Genomic DNA, 15,323 nt, shown 5'->3' on the forward strand with positions numbered 1-15,323 from the left:
TTTATATTTTTTTTATAATTATTATTTTTTTATTATTTAATAATAGGTAAGACCGCACGGGGATGGATAATGAGCGTTGTTTAAGATGAAATTACAATGCCAAATATGGCAGACACCTTCAGATATATGAGAGACCCCCTCAGTTTTTTTGACTTTGTTGCCTTTTTGGGAGCTTGGTTCCCTCTGGCTCCCACGTAATTCGATTTATACATTTCAGAGCTGCCAACTTGCACGGTGCACCGTGTGACACACGTTTTTGCCTGCTTACACACGCCACACATCCAATTTCTCACGGCCAAAAAAACAAAAAACACGCGTCCCCCGTCCCCCCTCGTCGGTCCGTCCGTCCGTCCCGTCAACAATCACGATCGCCTCCCCCCCCCACAGTCAACATTTAAGCCCAGTTCAGACCAAAGATTCGCGACGCAACTGCTTGCAACTCGCAACTCCTTGCGGCGAGACGGGCTGAGACGTTCTAAAAACGGGGCAGTTCACACTGCTGCACCGGGCGGCGACGGCAGGTGGTCTCCCTAGCAACTGTGAACGCTCTGGCACAGCTGAGAGCCGCATCAGCATCACTTCCATCCTGCTAAAAAGTAACCTAACTTAGGTTTGCGATTAGTTTTATTTTGGTTGAGAGTATGCTAGAGTTGCTGTGTTTCGCCATTCTCCACTACTTCTGCATTGTAGTAATTCGCTGGAGCTTAGTTTGTTTAGATCCCGCTAGTTGGATAGGCTACATTGCATTCTTTCGTAGTGGCGACTTCTCGACTGCAAGGGAAGCTCGGCTTCCCCTAAAATTCCCCGAAAATTAAATGGTCAGATATATACTGTTGTGTTAACATTTCATTGATTAAAAATGCGTTAGAACACGTCCATCTCGAAGACGAGTTCGTTCAGAATCAGCTGCTTATCGCAGGTCGACTGACTCGATTTCCTTCTCATACACTTACGTGTTTAATTTGCGTGTGTTTAGACAGATGGGCGTGCACACACACGCGCACCAAGCATCACCCGCATTCATTCATTATTTTAAACACTCACTCGCGGTAAAACTATGTTTTCTCACGATCAAATACTCATCAATCCTAAAAGTAATGGGCTTGTACACGATGTCTTTGTCAAGAACATATGTGTTTGCTGTACGGTGTTTGCAGATGCATTGATTTAAAAGTAGGCCTACAATTTACCGCTGTATCAGCTGTTCTTTCCCAAATCATTTAACCAATCATTTACCCTAAAACTAGATTTTGTTTTGGAAGTCTGGAATATACTTTCTCGAATGTATTATTGTTATTATTATTATTATTATTATTATTATTATTATTATTATTATTATTATTATTATTATTTTAACGCATGGCATAGCTTACTATACTTCATTCATGTTCATTCATGCAGCCCTATGGAAAAAAAATGTTTCCACAATCCACACGCTATTTCTATGCAGTTTCACACGTATGCATAATCTTTGACATCATAATATTTAACATGCAAGTGTAGTGGTGCCTGGTTGCTGCGGGGGAAAATCAGCTTTGCGCCGGGTGCAAACTAGCAACGACACATGCGTCGGTGTAGAAAGTAAATTGCGCCGGGCGCAAGATTCTTCTTCTGTTTGGCGCACATGGCTAATTTGCATACGCGCACAGGACTGTTGGAATGGGAACATGTCGGACTGGCAGCATGTAACCATAACAACGGCTAACGTGTAACGGTAACGGTGGTCCCGTTAAAATAATGTCAATGAATCAGCTCAAGCCTAACGTTATCTACAATCGTTGTTCTGGAACCAAAGATAAGGATCTACAACTTGTAGGCCTATTTAATAAGCCTAAATTGTTCTGTGCTGTGTCCTGATTGGCTGAAGAGAAATAGCCACATCGTTGCGTTCTAAAACTGGACCTGGCGATTTGACATGTTCAATCTTTGGCGACTCCTTGCAACGCCTTGCGACGCCTTGCTGCAACTTTTCCCCTGCGACGTTCTAAAACCGTCTCGTTGCAAGTCGTTGCGTCGCGAATCTTTGGTCTGAACTGGGCTCAACATGTTGAAGCTCCGCCCTCTGTGTCCGGGCATCGCGGGGCATTGTGAGGGTGTGTGTCCGACACAGGGTGTGTGTCAGTGTGTGTCAGACACCGAGTGTGTTAGTGTATTAATATGGACCACAACGTGCACACGTCAGGCTGGTGGAACCTATAATCTGGCCTCAGGGCTTTGGGCCACAGGGGCCACAGGCGTCACAGGGGCCACAGGGGCCACAGGCGTCGGAGGGGTCAGAGGGGCCACAGGGGCCACAGGGGTCGGAGGTCCAGGGTCATCCAGGAGGATGAGGTTCAGAGTCTGTGCACCTGCGCTGGTCTCCATGGCAACCGATACCACCTGGGAGGGGTCAGCATCACCTGACCAGATAGGTTACCACTGGATCAATACATCTATCAGTTTAAAGCTGGATCAATACATCTATTAGTCTACTACTGGATCAATACATCTATTAGTCTACTACTGGATCAATACATCTATTGCTCAGTCTACAGCTAGGTTCAATGCAGCCATTAGCCATTATCTATTGATTAGATAGGGTTCTAATGTACTACTGGATCAATACATATATTGAACAATGTATAGCTTGATCAATACCAGTCGAGTGCTGGATCAATACGGCTATCAGTCTCCAGTGGGATCAATACATATCTATTGATTAGGAAGTTTTACTTTTTCACTGGATCAATACATCTATTGATTAGGACGAATTATGCTTTATAGGCGTTCTATGACTGCCGCTGGATTATTACTTTCAACATATTAAAACATCAATACCTTCTCCTCCTTCTCCTCCACCCAAAACCACACAGACCTGAAGAAAAGATCAAAGGTTAAACATCTCCAACCTGACATCAGTTATTACACATAGTAAAGTGTATATCTTTACAGTATATATGATATATAGTAAAGTGTATCTTTATAGTACATATGATATATAGTATAGTGTATATCTTTATAGTATATATGATATAAAGTTAAGTGTATATATTTACAGTATATATTATACATAGTATAGTGTATATCTTTATAGTATATATTATACATAGTATATATTATATATATGATATTATATATCATATATACCATAGTTTATATTATTGAATATAGTACATATCATATATACTATAGTATATATTATATACTATAATGCATATGATATATAGTGTAGTATTTATTATATCCTATACTATATATGATATACAGTATGCATGATCTATATCTTGGTTACCCGGGGCAACCCGCTGGCCGCTTCAGAGCTGTCATCTGTCACACTGGTCTCACTCAGGTCCTCAACTGACGGCTGTTTATGAAGGAATCTTTTCCTTCTGCACAGTAACACACATGTAAACAACACACATGTTAACAATACATCATACACAACACACATGTTAACAACAAACATGTAAACATGTTTCATGTGTGTATGAAAGTTGTATGTATGTTTCACTAGCTAGTCTCACCCGTAGCAGTAGCTAGTCTCACCTGTAGCAGGAGGTGCTAGTCTCACCTGTAGCAGAAGCTAGTCTCATCTGTAGCAGGAGGTGCTAGTCTCACCTGTAGGAGGTGCTAGCCTCACCTGTAGCAGTAGCTAGTTTAATCTGTAGCAGGAGGTGCTAGTCTCACCTGTAGCAGGAGGTGCTAGTCTCACCTGTAGCAGAAGCTAGTTTCATCTGTAGCAGGAGGTGCTAGTCTCACCTGTAGCAGTAGCTAGTCTCACCTGTAGCAGGAGGTGCTAGTCTCACCTGTAGGAGGTGCTAGTTTCACCTGTAGCAGGAGGTGCTAGCCTCACCTGTAGCAGGAGGTGCTAGTCTCACCTGTAGGAGGTGCTAGCCTCACCTGTAGCAGGAGGTGTTAGTCTCACCTGTAGGAGGTGCTAGCCTCACCTGTAGCAGTAGCTAGTTTCATCTGTAGCAGGAGGTGCTAGTCTCACCTGTAGCAGGAGGTGCTAGTCTCACCTATAGCAGTAGATGACGGTGGCGGAGATGAAGAGGAGGCTGATGAGGAGCAGCATGCAGACACCAACAGCCACACTCTTCCTCTTCTCCTGCTTGGCCTCCTGTAGCTCCCACCACTGGAGGTCATTGAACTGGCAACGCTCACCCATGTAGCCCGCTACACAGCTAGCACAGACACATGCTAAGTTAGTAACAACACACCTATGTAGCCTGCTACATAGCTAGCACAGACACATGTAAACTTAATAACAACACCCCCATGTACCCCGCTACATAGCTAAGCATAGAATCACACAGCTAACTTAGTAACAACACACTTACAGTATGTAGCTGCTACAGAGCCAGCAGAGAACATGCTAACTGCAAACGGTGATGTCACGTTGTTTTAAATTATAATATTCTCCTTTTTAAATATGTCCTGTCGTTTTGGGAGTTGGGATTGTCTGATGCATCCTGGTTCGTCCAACAGAATGGAGGGGATTTGACCACAGGGACACCTGTTCTATAAAGAGAAACCCAGCCTAGGTAGAGACCTTCACCCAGGACCTTCACCCTCTGAGAACACCGGACTTGGGTCCTGACCCACCTCCAAATGGGGGGCCCCTCCATTTTGGGTCCCAGCCCATAGTTTAATGAACACGGTTCTGAGCCACAGAGGTGGAGGTGAGATGGAGGTGTGGAGGTGGAGGAGGAGGTGGAGGAGGAGGTGAAGGTGTGGAGGTGGAGGTGGAGGTGACGGTGGAGGTGTAGGTGAAGGGTGGAGGAGGAGGAGGTGGATGTAAAGGGTGGAGGAGGAGGTGTTTACTTGCAGGCGAAGGCCTCCATCTCGGGGAGGTATATGCAGGTCCCCTGGTAGAGGCAGAAGGAGGCGTGGCTTGCCGGACAGCCCCCTAGCGAGTCACCATGACGACGGGGCGGGATGGGGGTGGAGCTAGCGGTCACCATGGAGACCGTGGTCCTGGCGTCTATGGAGGGGGGAGGTTATAAACAAGTGTCATTGTTCCTAGTGATCAATATTAGTGCTATTCAGTCAGGTGTTACGAGTGAACCTAATAGTGTATTAGATACATGTTGATATAAACTCTATACTGTATTTGATCCATGTTAACATGTAACATGTACTTGGACTTCCTGCTTCCTGTTGTACTGTGATCTGTTGTACTGCTGAACTGGGTAAAGCAAATCTACAAATATCTCTGAAATCCTTTCTTTTAATACTTCAGCATTTTACAAGAGCTCTCGAGCAGAAGAACATAAATCTTGTAGGTGCAAATTTGAAAGATTTTTGAAAAGTTTGGGACTGTTCTTGAACCAGAGCTTGTTGGGCCCAGACCTAAGACAAAATGGCTGGTGGGAAGGGGAACAAAGACAAAGTGGAGAAAGACAATGATCAAACTGTATCAATGGCACAAGTGCAAGAACTTCTTGAACAACAAAAAACTTTTTACAAAGAACTTTTACAGCAGCAAGAAAGCAATTTCAAAGCATGTGTTTGCACTATTATGGATACATCCAATAAAATGATTGATGACATGCATAAAGATCTGCAAGACCTAAAAACAAGTTTGCAATTCACACAAAATGAGGTGGATGATTTAAAATGTGCAAATAAAGGAACTCAAACAATGCAAATCACAAGAATCAGATATTGAGCGACTGGCAGAATCCATGCTGACACAAAATCTGACTTCCTGGACAGTCAAGCAAGGAGACCTAACTTAATCACGGATGGCATTCCTGAGGCAGAAAAGGAAAACAATTTAATCTCAGAGGAAAATGTTCTGAAAATTTTCGAAGAGAAACTCATCCTGGACCCAAAGACAATTGGAGTGGAACAGGCAATGTGTGCCGGAAAGGTGAACATCCTCAGTGACGGCACTCAAGGCAGACCACATCCAGTCATTGTGAGATTCCATCGAACAAAGGACAGAGACATGGTGCTAAGGAATGCAAGAAAATTGAAGGGGACGAGTATTTTTTATAAATGAGGACTATCCAGAGGCTGTGAGACAGAAAAGGAAGGAACTCTTGCCTAAAATGAAAGAAGCCAGAGAGAGGGGGGACATTGCCTTTCTGCGGTATGACAAACTTATCATCCGGCAAGGCGAGAAAAAAAAATCTACAGATTAATAATTGGACATTCAATGATGGAACATCAAACAGTGACATCTTTTTTTCTACAAATTACGGATATTATGTTTTCAAGGAGATATTTTTACTTCTCTATGCTATTAACAATAGCATAGAGAAGTTCAAGGAGGTGATGGAGAGTATGGCTACATACACCGAAAAAAGTAACTTTCTTCTGTGGTGATTACAACATAGATCTCCTAAATCCAAACAAACTAACACAGATAGAGGAATTCATTGATGCAATGCACAGCAGAAGCTTATATCCTATTATTACTAAACCTAGTCGAATTACATCTCACTCTGCAACACTTAACATATTTACTAATAACCTAATAGATAATATAGAAAGTGGATTATTATTAAATTATATCAGTGACCATCTGCCAGTGTTTGTAATCTACAACTGTGAACTCAGGTTGACTGAAAGTAATGAAATGATACAAAGGGGATTAAGAATTCTCCAGTAAGAATGGACTGGAGAAAGGTTTATGACGCAGAGGAGGTTGTTTATGCTTACGATTCCTTCTTGCAAACCTTTTTGATGTTATATGACAGAAGCTGTCCAAGTCAGCAAAGAAGAAAACAAGCAAACTCCTCAGATAAACCCTGGGTTACAAATGGTCTGTTGAATGCCTGTAAAAAAAACAGCACCTTATACAGATAATTTATAGATAAGTATAGAAATAAGGAGAAAGAAATGAAGTATAAAAGATCTAAAAATAAATTAATCAATATTATGCGGAATTGTAAGAAAGATTATTATAATAAACTACTAGATAAGAATACAAACAATATAAAGGAAACATGGAAGATACTAAATTCAATTATAAGAAATAAATTGACCAGTTCTGGCTTCCCAGAAGAATTTCTAGACAGTGATAAGATTATTAATGACAAAAATGAGATGGTGGAAGGCTTCAACAAATTCTTTGTAAATGTGGGCCCCAAACTGGCAGAGGAGATAAACCCTCCACAAGGGGGAAGTGTCGCACATTATTTGGGTGAGAGAAACCCAGATACTATATTTCTGAAGGATACAGATAAAAACGAAATTATTGATATTGCTAACAACTTTAAAAATAAAACATCAACAGAGAACAGAGAATTGTATTGATATGACAATAGTAAAACAAGTTATTATTAATATAGCAGATCCCTTAGCACATATCTGTAACCTTTCACTTAAAATGGGCTCTTTTCCAACCAAAATGAAAACAGCTAATGTAATTCCGATCTTCAAAGAAGGTGAAAAAGATCTCTACAATAACTACAGACCAGTTTCCCTGCTCTCCCAGTTTTCCAAAATTTTTGAAAAAATATATGCTTCTAGGTTGGACAGTTTCATAGACAAACATGAAGTACTCATAGATAGTCAATATGGTTTTAGGACAAACCGATCAACTTCATTGGCACTCATGGACCTAGTAGAAGAACTGACAAGCACAATAGATAAAAAAAAGTTTGCAATAGGGGTCTTCATAGATCTGAAGAAGGCATTTAACACAATAAACCATGATATATTGCTACAAAACTGGAAAGATATGGGATCAGAGGGGTTGGACTTAATTGGTTAAAAAGCTACATAGAACAAAGAAAACAGTTCGTGCAGATGGGGGATAACAGGTCCACCCAAATGAATTACTTGTGGTGTGCCACAAGGGTCAATATTGGGACCAAAACTATTTAGTTTATATATAAATGATATAAGTAATGCTTCTATGATCCTGAATAACTTGATTTTTGCGTTTTTTTTTTTTGCGATTTTTCTGGGTGTAATAATAGACCACAAGCTCAGCTGGAAACCTCAGGTCACCCGTGTACACTCAAAATTGGCACGATGTGTCAGGGATACTAGTCAAAGTAAGACACATAATGAATATAAAAGCACTACATACACTGTACTGTACACTGTTTTCCCCCCATTTGAGTTACTGTGTGGAAGTGTGGGGTAATACCTACAAAAGCACCCTACAGACAATATGCACAATTAAAAAAAAAGCAATAAGGATAGTTAAAAACATAGCAAAAACAATAGGGACCTTGCAGTTCCTGCTCGGCCCCTAATAATGTAGAGTGCTATGATCCCACCAACAAACTATTTCTCAAGTTAAAAACATTAAAGTTTATGGATTTAAAAGATTTTAAAACTTCACAAATTGTATATAAAGCAAGAAATAACCTACTTCCAGGAAACATTCAAAGATGGTTTAGTGACAGACTAGGAAATTATAATTTAAGAGGGAGACTGAATCTGAGGCAACAAACGGGACACTCTACACTCAAAAGCATGTGCATATCTGTCTATGGCATTGATGCTCAAAGTGCGGCCCGCGGGCCAATGGCGGCCCGCAGAAACATTCCTGGCGGCCCGCAATGACATACAGATGTAAGTTTAAAAAATAAATAAATAAAATTATTATACATTTTTTTTTTCTGTTCTAAACAAGTTTTTACTCTGAAATGCACACAGGACTGTTATATCCCAAATTCGACTGTATAGGGCAGAGAACCCCAGGGATTATGTGTTAGTTCAAATGTTTCTCAAGGTTTTCTCTAGTTTTGCCAGGTTTTGCCTAATTTGTTATTTAAAATCTGTTTATTATATATACTGGATGCAGACCAATACATGTAACTGTAGGATGCAACCTGGTCATTAAGATGATTACAGATGGGATTTTTTTTCTGTTCTCAAGCAAGGCACAATGAGACTGACTGTTCTAAATAAGTTTTTACATATATTCTGAAATGCACACAGGACTGTTATATCCCAAATTCGACTGCATAGGGCAGAGAACCCCAGGGATTGTGTGTTAGTTAAAATGTTTCTCAAGGTTTTCTAAAGTTGTGCCAGGTTTTGCCTCATTTGTTATTTAAAATGTGTTTATATTGGATGCAGACCAATACATGTAACTGTAGAGATGCAACCTGGTCATTAAAATTATTACAAATGGGATTATTTTCTGTTTTATAAATTCTTTTTCATTTGGCGGCCCTCAGTCAAATTTTGGGTTCCTAAACTGGCCCTCAGCTGTCAAAACTTTGAGAACCCCTGGTCTATGGGGTGAAGTTGTGGAACAGCTTACCAGATAAGATCAAAGATTGCAAACAGTGCACAGTTTAAAAATAAGCTTAAATTATACACACTAGGAAAATATGAGATTTGTAATATTCATTGATGGAAATGACAAGTAATGATACTCATAAAGGGCTATGTATGTATGTATGTATGGATGGATGGATGGATGTATGGATGTATGAAGGTATGAACATAGGAGTGATTTTAATCATCAACATAATATATATTATTTGTGAGTATAAATAAACATAGGAGTGATGTCTGTTACATGCGCAGTTATAAGAAAAAGGTTTGTAAATATAAAAATATATGTAAATACTTAACATTGATTGTGTAAATGGTTAATTTAACTGAAAGATGGGGGTAGGGACCTACAAGCTTTTTCTTCCCTCTACTCCTTTTTTTTTGAACATGAAATGGGACTTTATTTTATTTATTTATTTTATTTTTGTTATATATGTCTATGTTGATTCTTAAATATTTTATTTGTTAATGTCTACCTGTTCAAGAAAATATATTTTTTCAAATTCAATTCAATACTATATACCGTATCAGATACATGTTGATATGTAATCTATTCTGTATTTGATACATGTTAACGTGTACTTTATACTGTATCAGATACAGTATATATGTATCAGATTGATATGTACAGTGTTAGATAGATGTTGATATGTACTCTATACAGTATCAGATAGATGTTGATATGTACTCTATACTGTATCAGATACATGTTGATATGTACTTGTAGGCTGAGGCAGGACGTGTTGATACACACCCTCACAGGTGGTCCCGTCTCCATGGTAACCCGGCGGGCACCTGCACAGGTACCCCCCAGGGCTGTTGTGGCACTCAGCGCTCCGGGCACAGGGGGAGGTCCCCGAGGAACACTCGTCGATATCTGGAGACACAGAGACACAGAGCGGTTCAGGGAGCAGTTCCTCTCCGACTGACAGCCAGGGGAGCGAGGAGAACCGGGGAGTGAGGAGAACCGGGGAGCGAGGAGAACCGGAGAGCGAGGGTCCTGGTGGTGAGGGGCCTCGAGGTCCGGGTTCAGTCCCTCATGCCCCTCAGCCTGCCCCACGGGAGCGAGCATGACCCCCCCCCGGCCCACTTCTCTATGTTTAAAACTTTTTAACATTTGCATTTACATTTGCACTGGGCCACTTTATAATTGATATTTTATACAGTTTATACTGTTTGTTCTGTATGTACTTACATGAGCATATACTTTAGCATGGATTTTTGTTTTCCTTAGAACTACTTGGTGTTTTTATCGTTTGGTATTATATCCTGTGTCTTCCACTGCTGCTGTAACAAAGGGATATATGTAAGGGATAATGTATAGAACGCCGGTCATTACTGGGAAATTAAGGGTTAGCCAAAATGAAAAGATAACTTCACACGGTGTGTCTTTTTACAAGTTATTTGTTACCAGCATTCGTAGTGTTGATCAGCAGAGAAATAGTCAGCCAAAGATTTTGACGTCGCTTAGCAACCGAGTACACTGGGGTTGATAAGTTACCAGACTACTTGCGGAGTGATACGAATGAGGGGAAAAATCCACTTTCCTTGACAGCGGTCATTATATGCTTAGCAATGGTCATTATAGAAAACAAATTGACCGCCGAAAGTCGGGAACCATGCAAGTGAACGGAGCATTCCACAGCATTGAGAAGAGCCATGTAATAAATAATGATAAGAGAGAGTCACTTCTACACCAGGCACAGCGTCAGGATTCCAGTTGTGGATGGGCCAGATCAATTGTGGGTGGTCCTTAAATTAAAAACGTTATCAAATCCCTGTTTAACCTAATAAAAATGACAGACTAATATACTGTTATATTATCTGTGCATAATAGAGATTTTAATATTTTTTTAATATTAAAAAATATTAAAAATCTATAAATATTTTGTTGCATTGTAAAAAGTTTTGGTGCATAAGACGGACCTATCCACGATCGCTCTCCTTGGTTCTGACCAAAGAAGAGCGCTTTGGAATCTCCATTATGCACCATACCTGGCTGTGCTTTAGCGCGTCACTCTATAGACCTCAGACCTATAGACTGTAAAAGTGGTCAGGAATCTAATATTTCCCACATAATTTAGTTCTGCTCGTCTAACATGAGGCAGACTATTTCATAATTCTGTTTAATTATTAAAAGCTTTCAACAATATTTAGATATCATTAGCAACAGACTGAGCTTGGCTTATTATACAAAGAAGATGAAAAAGAACGCAAACTCTGATATGCAATACGATGCTGGTATACATGCAGGTAGAATGCCGATTTTGAACGACTTATCTCGGCGTTCTTATCAGATTTTGCCTGTCCGTTCATGTGCCGATTTTTGTGCGAAGTAGATCAGATAAAGGTGTTTACATGCATTTTACAAGTACTGTTGAGGTCTTATTTGTTCATTTAGCTGATTATGACTCTCCATGTATAGGCCTATGTGCTCACTGTCTGCTGAACTTGAGCAGAAACATCAATATAGACATAACCAGCTTTTTTTTTAAATTGAAAACTAAATATTTAGACTATTTTAGCACAAATGATTATTTGCTGATTTTTAAATAATTCTTGACAAAATAAAAATATTTTAAACGGGTTTTTTTTTGGAAGAAACCATACCAACCATACCTTACCCATAATGCCGTGCCTGTTCTACACATCCTAACATGAGATGAACGGAACGCACCAACACACAGCCTCCCGTCGCCTTGGAAACCGCGCAGGCAGCGGCACGTCGGACGCCCCTCCTCCCGTGCACAGCGAGCGTGCACGTGGCAGCCCGGAGACCCGCAGCCCTCCTGGTCTGAAAGGACAGAGAGACAAGTTCAGCGCAGACACACAGGGAGAGGATGTGGCGTCCTCTGGTGGTCTAGCTCAGTAGTGCAGTCAGAAAATACATCTGACGACCGCTTGTTCATGACGAGTAGACGACCGTGTCTTCATGAAGAGTGTTCAGAAGAGTGATGATGAAGAGTGTTGATGAAGAGTGTGATGAAGAGTGTGGATGACCTGATGAAGAGTGTTGATGACCTGATGAAGGGTGTGATGAAGAGTGTTACCTGCCACCATCTTCTCAGTGAAGGTCTTCTCCTGGTCCTCCTCTTCCTCAGCGGTGGGCTGACCTTCATCGTTCAGAGTTAAGTTTTTACCGGGAAACTGATCTGAAGAATCTAAACAGAGAGGAAGATACCGTCAGTGTGACGCACAGACGCGCGCACACACACACACACACACACACACACACACACACACACACACACACACATACACACACACACAGAGGCAGACAGACCGACAGACAGACAGACAGACAGACAGACAGACAGACAGACAGACAGACAGACACGTACCAGTACACTGTCGTCCGTTGTCCATCAGACCTGAGCCGTCAGGACACACACAGACCGGCCCCGTCTCTGTATCCAGGCAACCCAGACCACACCCTCTTAGCTCCCCCACACACACCCTCACCTCTGAGGAAACACAAAACAACACATACAACTTATGTAACATATTTAATATCTACAACATATGTAACATATGTATTATATATATACTTCATTTGATTGTATCAGCTATACTGTAAACATTATACATTCACAGGTTGTTCCAGGGTAGGGTTAGGGTAGGGTAGAGTGGGGTAGGGTAGTAGGGTTAGGGTAGGGTGGGGTAGAGCAGGGTGGGTTTAGGGTAGGGTAGGGTAGGCAGGGGTTAGGGTAGTGTAGTAGGGTGGGGTAGGGTAGGATAGGGTAGGGTATAGTAGGGTAGAGTATGGTAGGGTAGTGGGGTTAGGTTAGGGTAGGGTAGGGTAGGGTGGTAGGGTAGGGTAGTAGAGCAGGGTAGGGCCGTACGGTGGCAGGACTTGCGGTCCGCCAGGAGGGCGTATCCCTCGGGACAGGAGCAGGCGTAGGAACCGGGCAGGTTCTCACAGCCCAGCGAGCAGCCGTGGTTCCACAGAGAACACTCGTTAACATCTGGAGACACAACACTCGTTAACATCTGGAGAGAACACTCGTTAACATCTGGAGACACAACACTCGTTAACATCTGGAGAGAACACTCGTTAACATCTGGAGACAACACTCGTTAACATCTGGAGAGAACACTCGTTAACATCTGGAGACACAACACTCGTTAACATCTGGAGAGAACACTCGTTAACATCTGGAGACACAACACTCGTTAACATCTGGAGAGAACACTTGTTAACATCTGGAGACAACACTCATTAACATCTGGAGACACAACACTCTAATATCTACACAACACTGGTTATAACTACACAACACTGGTTATATCTACACAACACTGGTTAATATTTAGACAACACTGGTTATAACTACACAACACTGGTTAACGGTCCCATTGTCATTCGGTATCTAACCCACCTTCGCAGTAGTTTCCATGGTTACTGAGGGTGAAGCCCTCGCTGCACTGGCAAACTCCGAGTTGAGAACTGGAGCAAACGTCCACACACTCACCGGTCCGGTCGTCACAGCCTGCACACAGAGGACCAGTATCAACCACCCCTCCACCATCACTCATCACCCATCACCCATCACCTTCCACTACCCATCACCCTCCATCACCCATCACTCATCACCCATCACCCATCACCCATCACCCACCACCCATCACCCATCACCCATCACCCATCACCCATCACCCAACTCCCATCACCCATCACCCTCCATCACCCATCACCCACCACCCATCATCCATCACCCATCACCTTCCATCACCCATCACTCATCACCCATCACCTTCCACTACCCATCACCCATCACCTTCCACTACCCATCACCCATCACCCTCCATCACCCATCACTCATCACCCATCACCCATCACCCATCACCTTCCACTACCCATCACCCATCACCCATCACCTTCCACTACCCATCACCCATCACCCTCCATCACCCATCACTCATCACCCATCACCCATCACCTTCCACTACCCATCACCCATCACCCTCCATCACCCATCACCCATCACCCATCACCCATCACCCTCCATAACCCATCACCCATCACCCATCACCCATCACCCACCACCCATCACCCATCACCCATCACCCACCACCCATCACCCATCACCCATCACCCACCACCCATCACCCACCACCCATCACCCACCACCCATCACCCATCACCCATCACCCATCACCCACCACCCATCACCCATCACCCTCCATAACCCATCACCCATCACCCATCACCCACCACCCATCACCCATCACCCATCACCCTCCATCACCCATCACCCATCACCCTCCATCACCCATCACCCATCACCCATCACCCTCCATCACCCATCACCCATCACCCATCACCCACCACCCATCACCCATCACCCACCACCCATCACCCATCACCCATCACCCTTCACCCATCACCCATCACCCACCACCCATCACCCATCACCCATCACCCTCCATCACCCATCACCCATCACCCATCACCCACCACCCATCACCCATCACCCACCACCCATCACCCATCACCCATCACCCATCACCCACCACCCATCACCCTTCACCCATCACCCATCACCCATCACCACATCCTGGGTGAGCTGAAGGGGTCTCCCCATTGACCCAGAGGACGAACTCTTTAACAGAGGTCCTGATCGTAGGTCAGTAAACCCAGATCCCCTGAGACCTCCACGGCAGTGGTTCTACTAAGGCAGTGGTTCTCCGACTTTCCTACTAGTGTACCCCCTCTTAGATATTATTTCATCTGAGTTCCCCCTTCACCTCTTAGTCTTCAGACATTACATTCCAACCACTTGTCCATTTTCTAGATTTTCTATTGTCTAGCTTTCAGAATTGAATCTTGCTCAGGGTGAAAAAATAATGAGCTAGCTTCTCTTTTGGTTGTTGTAATTTCAGGGTACCCCCTGCGGTACCCCGAAGTACCCTCAGGGGTACACAGACCCCCCATTTGAGAACCACTGCTCTAGGGAGAGGACTGGAGCCTCATTGAGCTGAAACAAAGGTGTCCCTGACCTGGAGTCAGCGGTGGGGCACCTCCTACAGGCTGGTTGAGGGGGTGCACTACCCTCAGGCCCAAAGGGGCTCTGCTCATTGGCTGGAGGTTC

The sequence above is a fragment of the Micromesistius poutassou genome (assembly GCF_964030765.1).
Source record: "Micromesistius poutassou genome assembly, chromosome: 6".
Taxonomy (NCBI): domain Eukaryota; kingdom Metazoa; phylum Chordata; class Actinopteri; order Gadiformes; family Gadidae; genus Micromesistius; species Micromesistius poutassou.